Raw genomic sequence first — 25,321 nt, forward strand, 5'->3', positions numbered from 1 at the left:
ATTTAATTTATGGATTTTTTGTATGAAACTCTCAAGATTGTACAGACACCTGAAATTCACAGCAGTTTAGAAAAGGAATTGCAGTCCTACAGAACATCTCAAATGACGAGCAAGTACTTCAAAGTCAGGGTTTGTGACCTCTTTTCTCCAGACCAGCTGCAGTGGAATATTCAAGTCTTTTAGGTTGGGTGAGCAAGGAGAGGTTTTAAATTTGATCCGTCATTAAGATTCCCCACACTTTAGTTAGGACACATCGCAGATGTTGACTTAAAAAAAGAGAATAAATCTAGGGTGATAACGCTAGGTTAAAAATGTGATAAATTAGGTAGCCAGTAATTTTGCCAGGTTTTGATAGTATGTTAAAAATAATCATGGCATTCATGGTGCAGTCTTTCTTTTGTGAGGCTGATCTAATAAAACAAGAATGTGCACACACCCACCTAAGAAGTAATCATTATTCATGCTTTGTCGAAAAAGGTAGAGTTCCAGGTCTGCAGTTCTTGCTCACAGCTACATTATATAAGGAATTAGATTAATTTAATTTATGAAAATGTACAATTGTGCCAGCTGGAGAACATAGAATCAATCCTGTCTGTTGTTGCACATCACCAAGAATTACTGAACGAGGAACTAACCACTGTTGCAAAGCCCCAGTTGCTATAGAGCAATGTGCAAAATCAAAGCAGTAGAGAAGGCTTATTTTATGAAATGCCTAGACATACATAGCACCAAAAAAGGTCTCAAAGTATACATTTGTGTGCGAACCTAGCAGTAACCACAAAATTTTTGCAGTGCTTTGGTTGTGGCCCTCTTCCAAATGAACTTGTTATATCAGAGCAACATGTCTATGGCATTTTTGCATGAATATAATAAAAACAGGGTGTGATTTGACCAAATGCACTGACATAACCACTGCATGCTTTTATGTGAATCTGTCAAATGTGGAACATGTTGCATAAGAGCACTCTATTTTTTACAGCTGCCTGAACAAATCATGTACATAAGCCTCCTCAGAAACGAAGTCAATAACGAGCTGTCTGGTTACATGTACTTTTGTAAGACTTCTGGTTAACTCAAAAGCCCCAAATAGGATATACAGAGCTCTGGAATATGGTGTGGGTTTGAGACACTCTCTGGGGAACCTTTATCTACATATAAGGTCTTTTTTAATATGTCACAGTTTTATATCAAGGGTAATGATCTTTATGTAATAAGTAATCCAAATACAGTCAAACTCATCATGAGTGAACATGGTTTATTTTGTTGAACTGTTTCATAGATCAAATTTTAGAAATCTTTTTAGAAGTTACATTAAAAAGGGTATTTTTGCTGTTTTCTGGCATGTAACGTATCTGTCGATTAAAGTGGAAGGCACGTCACTCTGGTTTTTCTGTTGACACATGCTACAGTCTGTTGGGAATGTCATAGCCAAGAAAACCACCTTGTGATATTCTTTTCACTTTGCACAGACATGCCAAGAAATGCTGCATTACTGCATTACTAACCAGAAAACATTGGGAAATTCTGGGTAGTAATCAGAGAGGCAGTGAGTGCTGTTTGGTAGCTAATACATTTTTACTGTTCTCACTAGTAAATGAAGAATCCTTGAAAAATTGTATTCAGTGCAATTCTTGCAAACATATATGCTGATTAAGAGTCTTAATGCCTCCAGCTTTAGTCAAAGACAACTTTTTTTCCTATCATCTTTGCAATTGCTATTTAGGTTTATGCCAAGTCCTTTAAAATATTGGCTAAAAAGACTAGTTGTAATTTAGCCATCAGAAGGAGACATATGGTAGATAAAAATGTGTAAACAAAATCTCAAACCTGGTTGAGGGTATGGGTTAAAAACTGACATAATGGCCAGAAGCAGAGGCACAGAAAAAACTGCCCATGGCAAGTTTTGAAAAGCAGCTATTCCAAAACACAGAAAGTAGTTGTGCATGGCATAAGCTTAATGTCCATTTACCTACTGAGATGTTTAATTTTCTTTTAAAATAAGATTGGGTTTTCATGTTTCAGCTTAGTATCAGTCTGTATACATTGTGTGTCTGTTATGTGCATAGAATAACAATTATTTGTATAAGTCTCTAAGTGGCCCAAACAGTTACAGGTGGCACTTTAGGTAGTTACATGGACATCCAGCTACTAGGAAATGCAAATCATAGTATTCATCTGTACTTGCTCGTGTACATGCAGAGTAGGAGAGTATCACAGTCAAACACAAATTTACAAGTTTAATGATAGAACTGAATTCTGCCTTCATATTAACATTACAGTCAACAATAACATATATACATCTCTGAGAGGAGATATGATTCCTTGGATGCTAATAGAGAAGATAAAGTGAAAATCTGTCCTTTCCATTTAAAGATGGAAAAAAGTAATGAAGAGCATTTAGTGATAGTATGAAGGGGGAATATGAGGTCTTTCATGCTTGATTTCCCACCCCTGAAACTTCAGGTCTTCAAGTGTATGCAATCTGCAAAGCTACTTTTAGTTGAAAAATCATGTTCAGATGTCTTCAGAACAGATATGTATCTCCATCTTTAACGTTACTGCCTACTGCACAAAGTACAGCATGAGGACATGATGTCTCTGGTGAACTGCTGAAGGATCCTTCAGAGAAGTCCTCATGCTTCCATAGCATTTCCATGAAAACCACATAGTTCCTCTGACAGGGTTGCAGTCCAAAGTACATACAGGTTAAAGTGATTGTTGAAAGAAGCGATCAGATTAAGGACTTAATGACTGACAGAGAAAGCTGCTCCTATGTCTTCTAGGTCAAGAATCAAATCCCATTAAAATATTTGGAAAGGCTTACGATGCTTCTGATGGACTTTGAGTAGGACTTTTGTTGTGCATGGAAGCGCTTTCATCTTGGGTTTTACATTTGCTGAAGAAATTTCTCTCTGTGCCTCAGTTTCTGTGTCTGAAATGGGGAAAAAGATGTTTATCTGTATTACCAGGGCTTGGTAAGTGTTTGGAAGGTGCAGTAAAATAGAGTGGTGGGATTAAAAATACAGTATGTAAAAAGTCTTTTGTACTTAAAAATCCTGTATTATGGATCCCTTATACAAATAAATTATCTAGTTTACCTTTCTCATTGTGAAGTTAATGCATTTTTTTAACCTTACACCTGTTTTGTTTTGTTTGAGAAAGCAGAAGCTATTCTGCTTCTGTATTCTTCCTCATTGCAGAATTTGAGTTGAAGGATTATTTTTATTGTACCTATTTGAGTAGGGAAAAAACCACACCACCAAACAATACAGATATTATAAAAAAGCTCATAAATTTGTGTCAGTCTCTGCTTCCCAGGTCTTAATCGAGGATTTCTCATCTCCATTCATTGTCAGTTTTTCCAGAGCAGATTGAGATAAATGTTTTTTACCACCCAACCATTGCAGGTGCATATTCCACTTGGAGGAGGTGGTGTTAAGCGTCTGTGTTAGATAGACAGAGTATAAAAGGCCAGGATTTTCCCCTCTGTAGAGAATGGACTATAAAAACATGCAAGTTTTCGCAGCGTGTCTTTGTGGATCTGTGCTATGCTATGTCCTGGTGTATACCTACGCGCTTCTGCTCATGGGCCATCCCTCCTTTCCCTAAGCTGTATGTGGCATCAAGGGAATCCCCATCAACAGGAGTGCTGGCTTAGGACAGGGTAACCAAAATCCTCCTGGTTACTGATGCAGTTCAAGAAGTGGGGGCTACAGGTTTATACCAGCAGCAGAAAGGAGCACATGGCGGTCAAAATTGCCTGGGGAGAGGCCTAAGAATCAAATGTGCTCATGAAGGAGACCCTCCAAACTGCTTCATGAAGGGGAATAGCATAGTGGTGGCCTGTGGTGGAGCACTGTGAGCAGCTGGAGGGCTGTCCAAAATCTGTCCTGTAATGCTGATTTGAGACTTATTCCTGACGCCAGGAGATGTGTTGGAGTATCTTTTCACATAACTCTTCATACATATGTCTGCTGGAGGAAGTAAATAGTACTCTTAGGTCTAGGGAAATAAGTTTTATTTCATTAGTCCTGGAGTTCTTAATTTTAGGTTTTCTTCTATCAGTAATATTTCCCTGTACCCCAGAAAGGTGCAACAAGGAGCGTGCATAGGGTGTTGTCCTTCTTTGATTTAGCTTTATTAAAAGTTTCATAACACAAGCTTTATGGCAGATGAGGATGGAGAGGCATTTAATCTCTTTGCTTCCTTTTCAGTTTAACTGAAGAGTTTTCAACCTCCATACCAGAACTTTGCCTTTGGCATCAGAACAAGTTTTTATTTATTGTCTTGGTTGATGGGAGGTACTCATGCAGTGAGCGAGATATTGTTGCCTATTTTGCCACTGACTTTTTACCCACTGTATATAAAGATATTTCTGTGAAGATTTTACAACTTGCACGGTGAGACCTGCACACTTTCTTCAGTCCTTGTATGTATTTACAAGCCCACTAAACTGTCCACCCCTGGCTGGAGTAGCAATCCAGTGGCAGGAATTGAGAACAGCCACAGACTCATTTGCAAAGACTGGACAAAAGCAGAGTGCCAAGAGGAAGATTTGTTTTGCTAGAATTGTATCTGGATGCAGCAGCAGCACAGAGTTAGGCAAATTTTGACTAGTGTTCCTGCCAGGTACAAATTGATGTGATTTACACTACTTTAATCATACTAAAGGTAACTCTTTCCTTGGCCTGCGAGTCGTGTGCCATGTCTTGAATGGGTGAAAATTCACATTATGTGCTATTGAGCTTGTATTGGCCACCGGCAGTTTGTTCTATTCTGTGCTAATTTATGCTATCAAGTACTGCCTTCACTTGGGATAGTTCAAGGATTCTTTGTGAAAAGTAATTTCATAGCAATGTAAAAGACCTGGAGTTTGTTCCAAAATATACACATCAAATGGATCCAACTAGAATCAGATAAACACTTTCTACTGGTATTTCTAATAAAGATTCTGTCATTTTTAGAAGTTTTTAAACATTTCCATGGCTTTTTGAAGACTTCTGTGTTGGTTACTTAGTTGGTAATTTCTTTGTTAACATGTGCAAGTGTTCATTGATTCTTTTGGCATCCTTATTTTACCATTTGCCTCTGTGGAGGAAAAGCTTTTTAAAATACACCAGTGAAATGTTAACTAAGAGTAAGATGATCATATTTTAAGGTTATATTTTCTGGTTCTCACCGAATGCTTACTTGGGACTAAATTGTCAGTGGGATGTTTTAATTCTACCCATCCGTGTTGGCTGGTCTGAGAGCTCCATTTTGTGCAAAATGGCATTTTTAATTTGCAATTAAAAAATCCCCCAACCTTCTGTAAGTTTGACTACATGCCCACCCCTCTCTTTCTGCATTCAGAGGAACCTGTCATCCTTCTGTGGGGGATTTCGTACAAATTAAAGAGAGGAGAGTTGGCCTGTAGAGATTCCACAGCAAATACAGCAAGAGAAATTAGCTTATAACATTAGTGATGTTAACTATATTATTCAAAGCTATTCAGAGTACCTTGTTCTTTTGTTTGCAGGCATTCTTATTTCCAAAGTACTTCTACCTCTAATGATACCTTATGAAAGCCAGATTAGTTAGATAGAGGCACAACTCCTCCCATTTCAGACTGCAAACACAAAATTGAGCTTGTAAACATAGAGACTTGGCCTTTTGAATATCTGGCCCTAAATGTTTCATGGCCTTATACAACACACACTTATAATTGAATTACACTGAGAGGATAACATGTTATTGTGTTGTCTTCTGTAGGATTCATAATAATTCTTATCATGTATTTCCAGAAGATGTTATTTTGTTTTATTCCTGGCATTACAGACAAGCCTTTAATGTACTTAATCTTGAAGGGCTCCTTGTGTAAGAGCTACTTGCTCAAGCAAGGACTGTTCAAATGGGTAAAGACAAATCACTTAGGGCTTATTTCTGACATTTAGGCACAACCCTGTGCAAGAAGAAGAAGGAAGGGGAAATGGCTGTGCAGTGGCATGGGTCCCAGCAGCTCACAAAGCACCTCCCAGAGTCTTTTTATGGAAACGCAGAGCCACGGTGGTGCTGGACCCTATAGCGTTTGTAGCTCTCCATGCGTTGGCTTTACTAGCCAACATGTAGGTCGAAGGAGCAACATGACCACCCGTGCCTCTTCCAACCCATCTTTGTCATCCTGTGCACAGCCCCAGTGGGAAAGAGAGATTGCTCTAAATGACGGGACTGTGATCCTGCCTTGCCCTGCGTGGGTAGTGGGTCTTTATGTAGACCTCTCATGCTGTGTGGCCGTGCAATGCTCATGGCAGGCAGGAATGAAAGAACATGAGATACCAGGCTTGCACAGCACCTTGTGAATGAGGTTGTGTGCGTTAGCCAGGGAGGGGACTGGTTAAGATAGATACCCTGTTTAACACAGTGAGCCTTTAGCACTACTGCAGTAATGTTACAGAGGAACGTGTGAGACTGAGTGTTGGACTTAATATGAAATTTGCTGAATATCATGAATAAACTGTTCTGTGCACAATGGGTATTAATTAAAAGCATGTGTGAAAGTAAAAACATTCTGTAGTTGCATATCGATAGGTCTGAGCTGTAGTTAAGCTACTTTAGTAACTAGCAGTGGTGTATATAATACAGTAACAGATTTGCATAACATAAACATTCTGAGTATCAAGTTGTGGCCCATATACTTCTTGTGATATTATCATTACTAATCTTACGGCTTAGCGCTGCATGCTTGACAGGCTACTTATACATTATAATAAACTGTTATTACATAGGCACCCTTGCAGAGTAACCATAGTTACACACACAGTACACTTCTTTTGGTTAAAGTAAACACAAATATAATCATCAGGGTCAGTACTGGAGCTTTGTAGGTTAAGAGCTTGCTGCCAGCAGTGAATAAAAGGAATGTATCTAGCAGTTCAAAGTAAAATTCACTCACCCTTTTATGAAGATTGAAACATGCTATTAAGGTAAATTATTATAGTGATTTGTTTTATTTTTGTCTTTGTGATATGATTACTTTGAGTCATCACCATTTTGGTTAGAGAACCTGAAAAAAAATCCTCTTCGATACCAGCCTCATCATCTCCGTAGAGTAGCTTGACAGTCCATTCTAATGCATTTTAACCAACTTATAAATCATTTTCTGGAGGCTAATGATTTATTACTGCTGTAATGAACTTCAGAGGCATCAATACATTAGTATCCACTTTGAAAAAAAGCCATTGTCAAATCCTATTGGAATGATGATCAGTTTACTATTGTTATTAATGACCCCGATCAACTCTTTGAATCTATGAATAACCCTGTTAGATGACAGAGGTCTTCCATTTGGGCAAAAATCAATGCATATGTAAAATAAAATTATGTGGCTTTCTGGACCTTTTATCAGTTCCTATGTTCCTGTTGCCTGAAAAGATTCAGAACTACTTGTAAGTTCACCAAAGCTGGGGTGATATAGGAATAGGAATCCCTGGAAATACTTTAAATTCAAAATTAGGCAATGTCTCTGTTTTAGGAGAGACTGCTTGTTGGTTTGTTACCTAAACACTTTCCAGGTGTGAATATACACTGTCTACTTAATAGACGTGTGAGGTCTCAAATGGAATTCTTATTGCTGTATCCTTTATTTTTGATCTGTGGTGGAAGGAGTCTGTAGTACAGGGAAGTATACGTTACAGACTGTACCAAGTGCTGGTTCTTAAGTTCCTGAATTATGGGGTTTTTTCCCTTTCTTTTTGAAATAAAAAATAGACCTCAGTGACTTGACCAAAATAGTAATTACCATGTTACATTTTTTTCAGTGTTCAGAGATGTCAGAATTTGACCTTTGAGGCTTTTAAATCTGACCTTGTTGCTTCTTTCCATTCATTAAGCTGCAACCTTTGCTCTCTTGTCATAAAAGATAAATGAAGATTCACACAATCTTTATTTAAGAGATTTATTGTTTACATTAATGTAGATTAAGTAGAGGCAAACCAATTATTTATTGTGCCAATCATGTCTTCTTGAACTTTAAGTTAGTTATCACAGTTCTATAATTACCATTTCCAAATGTTCATTGCAAACTGAAAGTGTAAATACATTTTTTTAAAATGTCTTTGAAGATGTTATTCATATTATATGAATAAGTGGAAGAATACTTCTAGACTTCCATGTAATGATCTAGAGAAATAAATTAAATTTCAAAATTAAATAGCCAAAATGTGGCCTTCATACATATAATACTGTATTTAAATGATTCTTCTGCTCAGTATTTTCCACTCTAGAAGCAAATCATAGAATTTTCTGTTGCCACTGAAGCACATTCGTTGACACACAAATTAAAAACTAAAGAGATTTTATCAAACAAACCTAGAAGTTGTTCAAATTCATCACTTTTTGCTTATATATCCTCTGATGAAGAAACGGATAGGCAAGACCATACTGGCATTGCAAGAATTTGTACACTGAGGTAGAAACTTGGGGTTTGTTACTGGTTTTGGTTTTGTTTTCAGTTTTGTTAATATATACATCTGAAAGGAAGTTGCTTGAAATTGCTTGTTTAATGCTAGATTATAACTAACACTGTATGGATTCACAAAATGACAGGACGAAGAGAGTCAACAATACCCTGCAGCATATGTGCGCTACCACGTCCCTTGAGGTCTGGCTGAAACCAACATAAATGTTTTCTCAGATGTCTCAAGCAGAGGGTATATTGCACCCGCAGGAGCAATCACCTCTCTCCCTGTATGGCAGTGCCAGAGGCAGACATGGTACTTCTGGAGATATGTGAAGTCTCTTGCTCTCCCACCGTTCATTTGGACCATGACCTGTAGTTGGTTACTTCACTGTGAAGCTTGGTGGTAACCAGAACATGGCTTCACTTTTGCTGTCTAAAGTGTGCTGCTAATGTGCTAGTGTGAAATATATGTGAAACACAATCTTCCAAAGAGGCAAGAAGCTTTGGACTTAAAAGACAGTGGGAACAATCCTGCTTCTAAACGGAAGTCTGGAGATGGGCACCAGTGGCAGCAGTTTAGAGTCAAAAACACAAGGCCTCATTTTCAGAATATTTTAAACTATTATTAAAGCTAAGCAAAACCATTTACAACAGTGGAAATCCATGTGCACGTTTAAATGTGAGTTATGTTGGGGGATCATCTTGATATGTTATAGCATAGCAATTCATACATTTCTGATCCTGAATTTTTGAGGCCTTGGGAGACAAAGTATAGCTTAGCTCTTTGATTCATACCCAGTTCAGCGAGGCTTTGCTTCTTAAGCATGTCGGATGAGATCAAGCTTTGCAAATGCTCACAAGTTAACTAGCCAGACTGACCATCTCAGAACTACACTGGAAAACAACCCAAAGCCATGTGTCATGTATCCACACCTCTGAGAAGGACACATGGATAGACCGTTTAGGTCAGCCTACACACTGCAATTTGGGAGGAGCAAATTAGATCACTGCGATAGCGATTAGGTATAGCTGCTTCATTCAGCAGTTTTTAGAAGGCTAAGTAGCATGGCACTTATTTCAGTAAACATCTGCTGCATAAATTAAATAGTTTTCTGGAGTTATCACAGATTGAAAGCCTGACTCTAATTCCACTTACTATATTTTACTGTTATTCCTAGTGTAAGTGGTATCAAAACTGTACTCCAACAGAACAAAATTGTCTTTAAAACGCAGTTATGTGATACCTGCTGAATTCTTCATTAAAGTCAGGATTTAATTTAGTTATTAAACATCTATTTTTTCCTTACATTTAGAATGTGATATAGTTGAATCATCTCTCATCTATCCATCAGTATATATTACTCTATAGATAACTTGTTTTTAAATATTCTCTTGTATTGATGATCTTCCTAATTTAATTACATGAAGTACTGGAACATATTTATTTCTGCCATAGGAAAACACTGTAATTTTGTTGTTACAATAATTGAAATCATAGAATGTAGATTTAAAGTACTTTTTTTGTTCTGGTTCTTTAAAAAATGCATTTCTTACTCTGTGTGGGAGAGGTAAGTGCTTTGCATTTCACCAAAACAGTTATGAAAATGAGATGTCCACATATTATGCAAATAAATCATTAAGATCAGTATTTCAAAATACATAGGGAAACTATAGCCCTGGTTTGGATCCTGTCAATGTCAAAGGAAAGAAAAAAATGCTGTTTTTTCTGTCCCTGAATCGGAATCTATGTGCTAAAAAACATCAGAGACTACTCTAAAGAACCATTCTCAAATGCTACCTGAATTCATCTTTTTGCAGATTCCGATAGTTCTTGTCAGAGGAGGGGGAGGATTTCCTGTTGTACTTTCTACAATATTAATTATAGCATTTGGATTTGCTAGAGAGCAGTAACAGGAAGATGTCTCTTGTTAAACTGTTGTCAGTAAAAACAGAACATTTTCTTTAACGTCAGTAAATATTTCCACAGTAGTTGCCAGCCACAGTGGTCCAGTCAGACTTTAAAGATTATCAAAACTGACAACCACTGAGTAAGTGTAGAAATTCCATATAATTCTGCAATAAAGTGATGCTCTGTTGATTCAGAATTTTAATCTATGTATTCTAAAATTTCAGTCCTAGAATACTGTCATAATATTCATGTTATTAAATAGCATGGAATGAGGTGTTGGGGAAAAAAACCTTAAAAGCAAAATAATTAGGATATGAAATAGAGCTGAAAAGCATGGCTTGTAGTTATATGTTGCCACAACTACTCACCTATATTTCAACCGGGGAAATGAAAAAGTATCCAATGAATTTTAACACCTTGTAGTATTCATGTTTGCCTTTTGAGCGTGTTTATTTTTGCTAGTCCTGAAATTACAGAATGAATTAAAAGCTGAAAAACTTGAGCATCACATTGATAACATGATTAACATTCTAAAGTACTTCTAATGTGTTCACTTTACTAACCTTATATGCAAATATATCAAGATTAATTGGTTGCAAGTCTTCTGTTATCTTTTTCTAAAATTAAGGAAAGCATTTTGGATGCAATGACAGCTTGCCAAGCTCCAGACTGAGACAGATAGAGGATGTTAGGCCTCCATGTAGAAGGAAGAAGGCACTGCTTCTTTGGTTCTTTTCATAATGTTGTTTTTTCTTTTTGTTTTACTACCTAACTAGTAGTGGTAGTTACTTGCATGCAAAATACTTCTCATTAAAACAAGATTTAGCATATGTTATTTTAAACACCGCAAAGTGCAGTTATGTTTCAGAACATTATAATACCACTGATATCGTATGATACGGAGCAATGTTTATCACGTGTCAGTAATTTTCAAGCAAAATTATCTCAGCAATACTTTTAAGACATAGCAAGTGTTACTTTTTTATGAGCAGGGATTTGCTGGTTTGTTTGTTTCTTATGTGTCAGCCCTTTTCTTTCTGTTGTGCTGGAATGGGATTGTTTTAGGTGGCAGAGGTTGGTAATTCATCTGGAATTCATTTAAGAATTCAGGTTACCATTTCTTAGCAAGAATAGAGCCCCACTTACTTTTCTATGGTTTTGTTGACTCTACAATGCTGGCAGGAGTAAAATTTAAGAATATAAGAAGATTAATTGGAGTTATCATGGGGAGCGAGTAGTCTGTATATGACTTTATCTGAACAGTCTATCTTAAAAAACCACGCTTCTTATGGCAGATGCTGATTACTCAACTTTGAGAATAAAAGCAGTCCATTTCAGGTACCATAAAGGTCAGCCATAGCATTGCACTGTGCAAAAGCAGCACAGAATTTTCAAAATAAATCTCTAAATTCTCTAAACTTAAATATATCATTTTAAAAAGCCTTAAATAAATTTTTCCTAAATATTACAGAGGTAGGGATTAAAATTCTTTAAAATTAACTTTATAAATGCACAGAAGTAATTAAATGCATGGGCTTGATTTTAAGGTTTCCATAATGGGATGTAGTTTTCACAGAGAGTATCATAGAAGGCACTTTAGGATCCTTCCTTTTCTCTAACGTATGCCTATTTTATATGTATTTTGGTGCAGTTCTCCTTAGAAACTTAGAATGTAAATGCAATGCCAATGTCTTTTTTGTAGTTAATGATCAAGGTTAAAAGAAGTATCTAGGTATGTTTTTCTTTTTCATTCAAAAATACTTTTATTCTCTTCTCCTTAAAATGCAAAACAAACAAGCTAATATTTTTTTATTAATATGGTCATAAGTGTAGCAACAGAAGTATAATTTGTTGAAATGCTTCTGTCAGTCGAATGCAGAATGTTTCCTTTATTCTTCAGAGAAAGAGGGCACTTGTAAACTCATTCAATTGCTTATCTGTAAACACCACCACGGTCCTGTTTTGGCTTTACATTCATGGGGAACTCCTCTGCTTTTCTCAGATGAAGAGTTAGACACTTAAAATGACAATTTCACTTACACTTTACATATGTAGCTTGTCTGTCTGAAAATCATTGTGCTTCTTGACTACCAGCAAGAGTAGGTTGCATATTGAAAACAGGAGAAGGAAGGATAATTGAAGGAACTCGACCTATCTAGTGCATTACTCATATCCTCCTCTTTCAAAATGTAATGTAAACAAAGGCTAATGCATAAGCTGAAGTTGACTTTGTTTGGTTTATTTTCTTTCCATATGCTTCTAATTTCCTTATTCCACTAGTTGCTTGTACATCCTTCATGAGTTATTCAGACAGATTTTATGTAAACTGAGTCCTGAGATCTATATACTAAACCTGGGAAGGTAATTATGAAAATTGCCCATGCAAATTGGGTAAAGGCACACATAAATTACCAGTTAAAGGCTTAGCTAGTAGTCTGCTTGCATATTTACCTGAATTGCATTCATAATTGCAGTAATTATGTGAACAGTTATGGATGCACTTTTGCACAAACAGCAACTACATTTTAAAATTTCTTCCTGAAGTGAGTAAAATGATTGCTTTGCTAAGAGAAGTAAGAGAGGATAAGGTGAGTTTCTGTAGTTACAACATTCATGATTACTAGTAGAGGTTGACCCTATTCTAGGGTATTGATGAAACTTAACGAGCTGTGGTAACACAATGTAAAGTTGCACACTGGTTGAATGGTACACTAATATGAAGAGCTCACCTAAAGGCAGCCTGTGGCACGTGAACAAGACAAAACGGTGTGGATAGGTCTTTCTGTTCCTCGGGGTATTCCTCTGTCATGTCATTTTGGCACTTTGTGAATTCTAATCTTTCTAATGGTTAAATATTCTCTTCCCTAGCCTCTGAGTGCTTGCCTACTCAGGGTAGCTTCCAGGGTTACCTTCTGGCAGTGTAAAAGCTTGGCACGTAGATCCCATCTTAGATTTGGGTGCATTTTATTTAACTGCATTAATCTGAATTTGGCCCATTAATACACTGAAAATTAGAACCAAGGCCTCTGTCTGTCAACAGAGCTGATGTACGGGCAGCAGAAAAGTTTCAGGATTTCAGAACAAGCTTGGTGTGCTCACAGCAGCCTGAAACCTGGGAAACATAAACAGTTGTGTTTTGTACTGTATGAATATTATTACTTATCATCATGTTCAGCTCTGGATAGCAGTAGGTTAGATAGTCCCAAATAGAAGTTAGAAGTAGCTTAATATGATCAGACCATCATCCAAAAAGAAAGGGAAAGGGAAAATGTCCTAGAGAACTTCAAATTTTCTTTAAAATGATGCAACTCTTTGTTCAGACTAAAGCATTTCAACACTTTGATGAACTTGTGAGGCTATGCTGGAAAACATCAGGGCCATTTCTTCATAAAGGTTGTCTTCTCTTTGGACATCACTCTGAATGCACAGTGGTTCTGGCCTTCTCTAGCTTGAAAAATTCTCACTGAAGCCCAGCTTTGTGGTCTCTCATTAATCTGCTGTGTTACCTATGTATCCTTCTCTTTCTTCACCATGAAGACATAATTTCCAAAGCTTGAAAGTTCTTGTATTGCAGGGTTGGTTTTTTTTTTTTTTAATCCCCTGAGCTCATGTTCTGTAAATTTCTTCATTCACTGGTCTTTCCCTTGCAGATAGCAATTGCTACATCCCCAAATTTCACTATAAAACTTTTCTGTATTGTAGTGAATTCTGTACAAAACAGGTGATGTACCTTGGGTTTTGCTACTATCTATGTCAGGATATGCAAAACAAGTATTATATCACAGCACATTCTTACCACAGACCCTAGTATGCTTCCCTGGCATTCAGGAATAGAGCGAAATCACTGTACATATGGTCATAAAAAATCCCTTCCCCAGCTGTTGATTGCTGCTCAGCAATGTTGAAAGTATGATTTGTAAGATAAAGGAAAAAGGAAGTTTTCTTGGCCAAACCAAGGTTGCTGCTTTATTCTAAAGATGAATGGGACAATTATGGGCTTCACGATCAAAAAGAATAGACTGAATAATGAGTTTAAAAAGAAATCATAAGTTGTGATTGCCCAAAGTATTCCTTTGCAAGAAGTTATGGCTTTTGCTTTTTTCTCTTAAATTGTTTTGGTAAGTTGATCAGGCTTTATTAAGGGAGGTATCCAACATTTAGAAATATCAAACCAGGAAGATAAAGATATATTCTTAAATTAAAAAGAAGGTTCCCCAGGAAGGTCTTCTGTCGCATGCTAATATAATGGACACTAAGCAAAATAGATTTACTAATTTTAATCTTTTGAGACTGCTGGATATCTGTTCATCTTCTACATAGTTGAAAATAAAATAATTGAGATTCTTCTTGTTTCAGAATTATAATATTGGACTTGGCAAGCTGCAGATGGATAATTACACTGGAGATGTTAAATAGGTTTTAGAGACAAAATTGTAAATAATACAATACAGAAGAATGATGGACTTATTAGCATATCATTAAATTGCTTTTTCCCTGAGAGCCAAGCATATTTTTCATATCTTACAAAAAGTCTCTTGCCTAGCAGTAGCACATGTGCTTAACATTTACAAAACCCACAATATTTGACTATGGCATTAGGTTTATATTGCAGGGAAAATTATGACAATATAGTAACAAATATCAGTAAGTTTATCACTTGATAACAAGATCATATGTATGAAAAACAATCTCTTCTGAGTTAAACATTTTGCAGACCTTTTGTTTCAACTTCCATTAGTGCTATCACTCACACTGAGTACAGGGCTGCAACTTAGCAACAGGAAGATTTGGTAAAAGATCCTTTCACTAACGTAATTTAAACCGTCCAACTCGTTCTTATTAGTCTAAATTACGTCTTTCATTATGATTTTGTACTTAATAAAAAGTAGAATCGTGTGGGATATGGGTTTTTTTTCAGGGCTACTGGTGTCGGCCAGGAAAAATACGATCTTTATCACGGAAAATTAACTTAGTCCAGAAATTCACAAAATGCACATCCAAAACCTAGATTACTTTAGTTTTCAGCAAACATGCATCAGTGGCAATTGATAGATAATGTGCAGTCATAATTCTATGCAGTTTAGTACAAGGGTGACAGGGAGTTACAGGAAGGTTCATTCGGTTTAACACAACTGTTGTGTATGGGAATGCAAGAGCTAGCACAGCACCACTGTTTCCATCCAAGTCTGAAATGGCTAGCAAAATACTTTGCTTAAACAGGGGTGGTATTTATCAATGAGCCTTCAGGACTCTGAGCCAGCTGAGTCTCCCTAATCCAGCCATTCCTAAACTTACTCATGTTCAGACTTTGCTTACGATTAATTTTGTAGGAGATTTTGTTGTAGTCACAACGCCATTTGTAAACCACAACCCCAGCTAGGACACTACGGCTCCAGGAAATAATTTCAAGGATGTTCCACATCACAGTGCCCAAGAGGAAGAGTATAGACAATTGCAGACTAGGTCTGCCTGTGTTACCCTGGTTTCAAAGATCGAACTTTCATTGGAATGGAAACAAGGTCTGCTAAATGTTTGTGCAGAACAGCAGGAAATCTCATAAGCCTAATGATGAGGGTAATGAAATGATTAGAGCACGTAACAGACTCAGGTTTTAGTCCTTTCTCTGCCTTCTGGGTGACGGAGATTTTCATCTGAGATCCTTCTGCCCTTTGTTTCTGTCCAGTGCCTAAACTGGTGGACAACACTGGAAAGACATCCTCTCCTCCCTTGCAAAAGCCTTTTTCAGCGAAATAGCATACTTAGATTAAATCTCATTGACAGTATTTCAGAAATCTCTCATTCCAGCTGATGCACTGCAGGGTCCAGCTTTGTCAGGGAACTGGCATTTCTTAGGACTGAGTTAAGATGCAGTTCAGATCCTACAGAGTTTTCCTGTAGTTAGGCGATGTGAGACACCCCAATATTGCACCAACTTTTCAGGTGTCACAGCTGGTTTAGCGTGATTTCCTAACCAGAAGGAATTTCCTGTCCCTTCCCGCATGGACATCCCCTGCACTTAGGCAGACCTCCTGTCATTGAACCTGAGGAATGTGGCTTTTCAGGTAAGGTATTAAACTCAATACCAGCAGAACCTTTGTTGGGGTAGGCAAATGGAACAGTTATCGAGATAAAGAGGAAGAACAGAAGGCACAGAAGGACACAAATTAGCTGGACATGCATTTCAGATGAGTCACTTCTGAAAATCTTTTTTGCTTTATATAGACTATTGACTATTTCATAAGTTTTTTTGATCAAACTTGCCAACTAGAAAGAACTGACCATTCATTGTCCTTTAACTTCATATGGTATAGAAAGTGAGAAAGGCAGACCCCAGTTCACCATCAAGCTCCAGAATTTGTTGCTGTGCATGGAAATGATGCAGCATTACACATCTAGGGTTGAGCTTTTTCAAGAGGAGAAGAGGACTGAGGCAGAGCATGAGCTGACATGATATACAGTATGGAGCCACCAAGAATGATCTGCAGTTATGGCTCTTACATTTTCTGTTTCACCTTTCAGTATTTTTCCCTGTTGTATCTGTCATTAATGAGTGTAGATCTAGTAGCTTCTGCTTGGGCAGCCCTCCCTTACTGAAACTAAGCTCATTAAAACAATATAAGAACCTGAATGGACTAGAATTCAAAGGGTTACTTGGTCATTCAAGGTCTCAACATCTTCCTCGAAGACTTTCACACCTATCAAGATAGTAAATGACTGCATCTGTGTTGCCTTAAGCACACAAACATTGGTATACCCAAATCATTCTCACGGAGTCAGTCTTAACATAACAAATACTGTAGTGAAGTCACATGTTACTCTTTACTAAGTGTAAACATCCTCAAATATCTTTATTTAAACCTTCCAGTCAAATTCTAATATTTCCAATTTATTTCAAATTAAACATTTTCTAAATGCCATGCAAGCTGCACTTTTTTTTGAAATATGTAATGTGATGAATATGAATATCTCATTGGAAATGTATTTATTTAAGTGCTAAGTCCCCCAGTCTTCTAAATATTAACACTACCATATATAATATTTAAAATATGTATGACAAAATTCAGTGACAGATACACTGACATCACTGAGAGATCCACAACTGTGCACTAACTATCCTGGCCCTGCACTGTGCTTAGCACTCATGTGGCCAGATCCTCTCTTGGCAAATGTTGGAAAATTTACAAATCATCTACTGGAGGGTGACACTGATTCAAGAAAGACTCTCCAGACTTTTTTATTGATATAAATGTATCCAATACAGCTTCCTTTACTTTGTGGTAGGGAGAGATGGATGGTGTGGTCAGGATCCCGTTGTCTGTTAAAGCAGATAGAGTGAACAACATGTGACAGATAATAGTCACATTGCCCAACTCAATACAGGAAGATAGTTTGATACTGTTGTGGTGAACATCATAGAAAAAAAAAAAAACAGAACAGAATAGAACAGAATAGAATAGAATGGAATAGAATAGAGCAGAAGCCAATGAAGGTTACAGCGATCTCGCGCTAGCTGCTGTGTTGTTGTTGGTCAGTCACAGGAGCAAAGCACTGTAAAGACAACAGTAGCTGCCTGCATCCCCTTTTCCCTCCTGCCCTACAGCAAGCATAGCTTCGCACTGTTCACAGTATTTCCAAGGATCTAGTTCGTATTCCTAGACTTAATCATTTCATGTCCATTGGATGCTTTTATTTTTATGGTCTGAAAGAAGGGGAGACAATATTGTCTCTCTCAAGTGTCTTTCTGACTTCATTTCTTTTGATGAAAGGCTATTGATTCAGGTGTGTTTTAGTGAACCTGTGAATATACCGCTGACTCAGGAGTTCTTTAGCATCACTAAAATAAATGTGAAACGCATGATGGTTTTCCTTATGTAAATAACTGGTGAAATAGAAAATGGTTGTGTTGTTATTTGCAAAAAAGCAGTGAAGGGATGATATTGTTATCGGGAGAAGTGTGCTAGAATATTTGACTTGTACCTCCTAGATTCCATTTGTCTGCTGTCAACCTATACCTGCTGTTAAGCATTAGACACTTAAAAAAAAGAGAAAAAGATAACACAAATTATTCACCATTAATTCTTTAATATGAGTCACTATTAAAAGCTTAATTGTTTGCTGAGAGGGTCCAAATTAGTGGACTTTGCAAGATCAAACGAAATTGAAGATATTTGTCCAAATTAAAATGGAAACATGCATCCAGAATATACCAAATGAACATGTATGCTCCTGTAATAATAATTTTATTATCTTCATCTTCCAGGCCAGACTTTTAATTATGACCCTTTATATCAGTGAAAACCATGTATTCAGGATTAAAAACCTATTTCTTTAACTAGTCTAGTTAAAGACTGTGGTTTGATATATTCTATGCTACAACTTTTATAAAAACCAGAGAACACTTCTAATAACACTTTTCTAATTTCATGGTTCAGTGCACAGTCAGTAAAGATTTAAATAATTCAGAAAGAAAGCCTATTCTGTTTCTTTATTAGATGTTTGAGTCAGGCAAATTCTTTGACATTTAATAGGTTTTTAACCCTTTTAATAACTTCTTATAATGAAATTTATTGGAGGTTGTTTTAAATAAAGGGTTATTATATTAGAGTGAATAGCAGTCGGTAGTTTTTTATGATTAGTTTTGAGACCTTGGCCCTGTGTGACTCAAAGGATATTAAAACATAAAGTAGAAAAGAATGTTAATAGTCACCAAATTAACTGTGTACCAAGAAATATAGAAACTGTATATTACTGCATTCTTGTCATTATGTGATCGTGCTATAAAATTTTGCAATCGAATTTTGAGTATATAATTGTTTTAAAGGAGGATCACTTACAGAACCAGTACTATATAAAACAACCTGAAGTGGTTTAATTTTTAACAGAATGATTTTGAAAAGATTAGAGTAGTAAATTTAATAGGTTTTTTTTTTTAGTTTAGGGTTCTTTTTACATGTGAGATTTCTGCTGTTTAATTTTAAGACTGTTTTCCTAATCAACAGAAATTTTGAGTGATCCTTTCATTTTATCCTGAAAATGCACTGGGCATAGTATATAAAATACACTTGTGTACAATGCTGAAATATTCCCCAAATACCCACTTACTTTAAAACTTAGTCTTTCATTATGCAGTTAGCTGATACAGAAGAGAATTATAAAAATGAGATGATGAAAACACACATCCCTTTCTCTGTTAGGTGGTGCTTTGAGTTATTCCTTTTAATGTGTTTTGAATGGTTCTCTGTGGTCACTTTACAGTAACCTTAGCTCTCATAACAAATCTTTCTTTAGCACTCATTCTCTCATATATGTGCTAAAAGAAGACTTGGTTGCAGATATGATTTCTGCTTTAACTGAATGGAAACAAAGATCTGATAGCATGTGGATCTTTGGGTTTGATCAGCCTTCGTTCATAAGAGGGCATACATGCCAGTTACCAGTTTTATCCACTCTAATCAATGAATCCTAACTTCTTGTCAGATTTTGGACTTCTAAATATTGGGGTCGCTTTTTGTTTTTCTCTGATGTACAAATGCAGATGTTCAAGTTATCTCAAATTTTAAGTTATCTCACTGAATAGCATCCCCATGATGGAAAACACCGCATGAAACTGCATGGTTTGCTTTTGCTTCAGTTGCTATTAATCTAGGATCCTAACCACCAACATGCATTGGATAACCACAAGGTACTACTGCTTGATTATCAGTATGAACTGAGTGAAACATGTCTCAAATGGACATTTCTGTATTTTTAGACACTCTTTTAAGTTTAAACTTAGCTCTGATTGTATGATGAATATTGCTTGTGGGTTTTTTGGATCATTAAAAAAAAATGTATGAGTTTTTTTTGGTTTTGCAATTGTTTGTTTTGATCATAAATGGTGGGTATGGTCTCCCAAACACAATTTCTTCTCCGTGTGCCAGCTCTCACAAACCTGTCTGGCAATTTAATGTTATCTTTTCGTCTCTTTTGAAACCTTGACTTAGAGAGTCAAGTGGTTATCTAGGAATTCAATTTTTTTTCTCGCTTTTTTAATGAGCATCTGTGTCACTGGAAAACATCTTGCAGATGTGCATTGGATTATGGTAGAAGACAATTAAAATACCTAAAATAAAACCAGTAAAATTTCTAAGCAAATCTCATGGCTTTTCAGGAGGTTGGCACAACTGGGGCTAGTGCTGCATTTTAATGTACCATTATTTGGGAACAGAGAAACATTCAGATTTAATATGGCACAGGTAGTGGCACAAGTTGTCCTGGGAATATAAATGAGAATATGACTAATAACAGAAACCCCTTCTGCCTACCAAAGAATGTCTGTGATGCCTACATGGTGACTCAGATGAGTGACGCCAGTGAAGAAGGAAGCACACTGTGGGTATGTCTTCATAGATAACACTTAAGATCCCCTGGGGTTTTTCTCACAATTTTTTTTTTAATTAATTGATTGAAACATAGCTTCTTACAGTATGAAAAATTGTTGCTCTCTGACTTACCTTGACCACTTAGACAAGAAGCAAAGAACTGTCAACCACTTCCACAGTGTCCATCAGAAAAGTTTGTAAGAGCTCTCAGCTAGTAGAAAACTAAGCAAAAATCATTGTAAGACCCAACGGTGGTAATAGAAATAATGCCTGCTGTGCCTTAATATGAATTTGCCCAGGGTAGTGAGATGTGTTATCTCCACTTGCTTCAGTGAGTAAGCCCTGTGTATTTCTCCTTGTGTTTTAATGTTTTTCATCTCCAGTGTATAATCCCTAGTGTTTCTTGCATATACTTAGATCTGTTGTATTTACTTTGATCTGTTAAGGCAACCTGTCTTCCTTCTTTCATTAAATGATAACATTTATTATAAATGAATTTAAATAAGGAGGGACAATTTGGACTTTTGCAGCTTTCCAGAGAGATGTTGCATCACAGTTCTTAATTATAACACAAAAAATAATGTGGGAATTATTTGCTAACAGCACATTCCTTTTGAAACTGCCTGCCTAATGCTTCTTAGAAAAAGACTATTTGCTTCCTAAAGCCACCTTCTGGGATGTTAGTTAAGAGTCCTAAATTTGACTCTTTCTGCATCTTGCATGGGTTAACCAGCTTGTATCAAAAAGACAGATAATTAGGGATTTTTTAATGCTATATGCTATATCCTGTGAGAGATGAAGGATTCTATCTGAGTGCTGTGTCACATAAGAATATCTGTATTTTGTGGACTCTGGGGCACAATATTTCAAGAAAGATGAAGGTTATTGGACATAGTCCAGAGGACAGCAGGAAGAATGATCAGAGGTGTAGAAAACACAGCATATGAAAAAAGTCTTTCAATCTTCAGGTTTAGTTGTTTAGTCTGAAGAAGAAAAAACTGAAAGGAAATTCATAATGGCTTTCTAGTGTGTACAACTTTTCTGTAAAGGAGGAGAAAAACATTCCTCATGTCCACTGGGAGCAGAGCAAAAAGTAGTAGGTTTAAATTACAACAAAGGAGATTTAGGTGAGACATTACAGAAAAAAGCCCTTTCCACTGTAAGGATAGTTAAGCACAAGAATTGCCTAGGGAGGTTATGAAGAGGTTAGACAAACATCTGTCAGAAATGATTTAGGTATAGCTAATCCTGCTGTGAGATAAAGTGTTGGACTAAATAACCTTTTGAGGTCCCTTCTAGCACTATTTTCTGTGATTCTGTGATTAGGATACTGTACTCACATTGTCCTGCAGTAAGATGTTTCTGTGCAGGGATGATATCACTGTATTCTGCATTGCATGCTTTTCTTTGTTTTTGCTTTAAGCTGATGGGGAGAACGATGGTCTGATGTTTAAAGCACTTTAGCTTTATTCTTAGTACTTTAGGAGCTTTGAGCAGGGCATTAGGAGCTTGTTTTCAGCCAGACAGCCCTGTTCTGGTTTTGCACTAAACATGTGCCAATAAGGGTTATCGGTACACACCTCAGAATTAGCGGCTTTTACTATGTCTTTTAACTTGCAGTCAAACACTTATATGGGTGGATGCTCAGTTTCTGCTTATAAGCGAAATGCAAACAGAAAAAAAAAATAGCCATGAAAAGAAATGTATCATCATAGCTTCCCTGTTAGTAAAACCAAAATAAAACCAGGCATGTTCTAAAGCTGAATATAACACAAGTTGTGAAACATCCTGGAACTGACAGATGGAGAATGATATTAAAGTGCCAGATATTATCATTATTACCCCATCAGAGAGACCATTGAAGGCGTCAGTTTAAGACTGTCCTTATCCTCTGTAACACTCAAACTCTTTAACTTTGTTCTTCCATTTGGCATTCTGCCACCCAGCAGGATTTGTACTCAGCTTTGCATTCGGCAGGAGTGTGTTCGCAATATTGCTTCTGCATACTGAATATGGCTCCAGCACAGCTACACATTGGTGGGTTTTGTAAAACTCCATCTGGAGGAACAAGGAATAGGAAGCTTCTGATTTTGAAGTAGTTTAAAGAAATTGGTCATACTCTGCATGTAATGTTGACAGAGAGTGTGTCTGATTAGTGCCACTGTTCCTGCAGAGACGAGGTTGTCACGGCATTTGAAACAGGGGCGTACTGTCACACCACGGCAGAGACCCAAGTGTGTGGTTTTCATGGGTGGGACCATTCTTGAACCCAACAGGGAAGGTGGGACAGTTCTTGGTTTGTTGATCTTTTAGGAACCTGAAGGTGTAATCGCACAGCTTTTCACAGTTATGTGGTTAGCTGCCTCTTCTTACGCAAGGAATAAGCAGTTTCCGTTTTCTTAGAGAATCTCATTTTTTCACTAGGAAGGGGCAGGATGGGGGAAGGCAGGCTCTGCAACGTATGGCAGAGAGGTGAGCCAAAAACCTCGTCTACAGATGTGGATCCTCCTTGCTGAGGGCCACAGCTCTGTGCAATGGACTTACACTGGAATGTCCTCTGCAGGCAGGTCCCTTAGATGAGGGTTTCTGGCTTAGCATCTAAAAGGGAACATGTACTGTTAAACAAACTTACTTGCTGCTTACACCTGGTTTTGTAAACGTAGCCTGGTATTCACCTGATTTAAAAATTCAGAAGACAAGCTGAATTCATGTGAAAAGAAAAATACTGCGTTTTTTTCTACTGCATCACCTCATTTTCAGTCCTCAGAATTTCACTAGTGAAGAGTTCTCTTGCAAATATATATATATATGTGTATATATATATATATGTGTATATATATATACACACACACACGTGTTTTGTATGGGGATACATCCAGTACCATCCAGTTGGTGTCAAGTTATCTGAAAACACAGTGTATGTTCAGTGCCGGAGCTAAGAGTGAATCACAGACTGTTTAAAAATACATGTTGTTAAAGACGACAAACACAGAATGTTCTGCAGTATCATCTATCTGATAATATTTGAAGTTCATATGAAGAATTTTTAATAAAAGAGAGAGCATTTGAGTAATAGCAATTGTATTATATTTTACTTGGGGAAAAGTAATTAAAATTATAACCTTTGCCCTGTTTTCAGAGGTAGATACTTTGCAAGTTCATTCAAAATAAGAGTTGTTAGGAGTTTCAAATAGTGCTTGTTTCCTTTCTAGAGTTCATAAAATCATTAGGATGCGTATTCTTATTAAAAAGTGGTCTTGCTTCTCCAGCCTTTTGTGAGGGGGCTTATTCCCATCCCTGATCCGGCACCACGAGGTGCTGCCCCACGAAAACCCAAAGCGTTTGCAAGCGGGGCAGCGTGGGCTCGGCCCCCTGCAGGGTGGTGAGCTCCCCGGGGAGGGCACACACCCACGCTGAGGGTCAAGCACTGCAGACGGGGTGAAGGGAGGGCTTTTGGGAGGGTTTTGCCTCGCTCTCCCCAGCATGTGAGGGACCGGGTGGGTTTCCATCCCCTGCCCACTCGCCCTGCACTGGCCGAGAGGGCCCGGGACAGCCCATGCTCCCGCTGCCCATTCCCTATCTGCTGCCCAGCCCAACAGCTGGATCTGGAGCAAAACGTCCAAGCAGCAGTTACAGCTTCATGGGCACAACTGTTTTGATACGGGTTGTCAGCTAGAGGCAGAGGTAATGATAGCTTTCAAGCTAATATGTTTGGTGAGGAGGGGAGCTGATACTGGAGGGAAGGGAACAAGAAGTCAGTAGCAATCTTTAAAAATATAAATGTCTGCCAGGATTCAAATTCCAGCTTTCAATTGATTTCATACAGTGCACTGTCTCTGCTCCTCTCCTCTGGTGCTTTAGTAGTCATTAAATGAACTTGAAAGTGTTTGTGTCAATAACCCTTTTTTACCAAAAGCTATTAATTTCTAAAGCAATATAGATATAGGTATAATTGTGATGTCACGTTGTCAGAAGCCATTTCAAATATTTTCAAAGAAAGACACACGTACATGTAAAGTGCTAAGTATGCCATAACTAATGGTATTATTAGTTTGATTTACTGCCAACCAGTCAGCTTTACAAAAATCAATCCCTAAGCTCATAAAGTATCTCCCTAAAATTGATAAATTTTTACACTATCAATAATAAAAGAAAAGGCGAAGTTACAGGTTTATCTTTTCTTTTTCTGTGTGTTACTGGTTGAAAGGTATCTTACAGATTGCTGTGATATATAGGAGTGTGTGTATGAGAAAGAGAGGTTATAGAAGTCACGAGCTATAAAAAGTTTAAAAAAAAAAATCTGAGTGATCTTTAGACAATTCAGATGACATGTCTAACAAAGACTGTCAGTAGAATAAATGCAGTTATGTTAATATATTGAACCATTAACACATGTCCTTATCGTAATGGAACTTACACAATGGTAGTTCCTGTCAGATTCCACTTGATACGTATGGCATGTTTGTCTGATGCACGGAAAAGCAACTATATCTATTTCATTTCAGCTCTGAATTGACACTTCAATTTTAAATCACCCACAGAACACCTTAGCTTAAATCTGAGCTTCTCCCTGATACTCTTTGCTGTTTGTCATGTTTCCGTATGAGTATACTG

The 25,321-nt window shown here is 37.2% G+C and overlaps 1 protein-coding gene across 1 annotated transcript in view; it reads left to right on the forward strand.

Moving 5' to 3' along the window:
• The window catches only part of TOX (thymocyte selection associated high mobility group box), a gene marked incomplete at both ends in the record, with an annotated part of 221,351 nt that overhangs the window by 147,591 nt on the left and 48,439 nt on the right, over positions 1–25,321 (forward strand). The gene's annotated exons all lie outside the window — the stretch shown is intronic.

Source organism: Platalea leucorodia (genome assembly GCF_965183815.1).
Source record: "Platalea leucorodia genome assembly, chromosome: 1".
NCBI lineage: Eukaryota > Metazoa > Chordata > Aves > Pelecaniformes > Threskiornithidae > Platalea > Platalea leucorodia.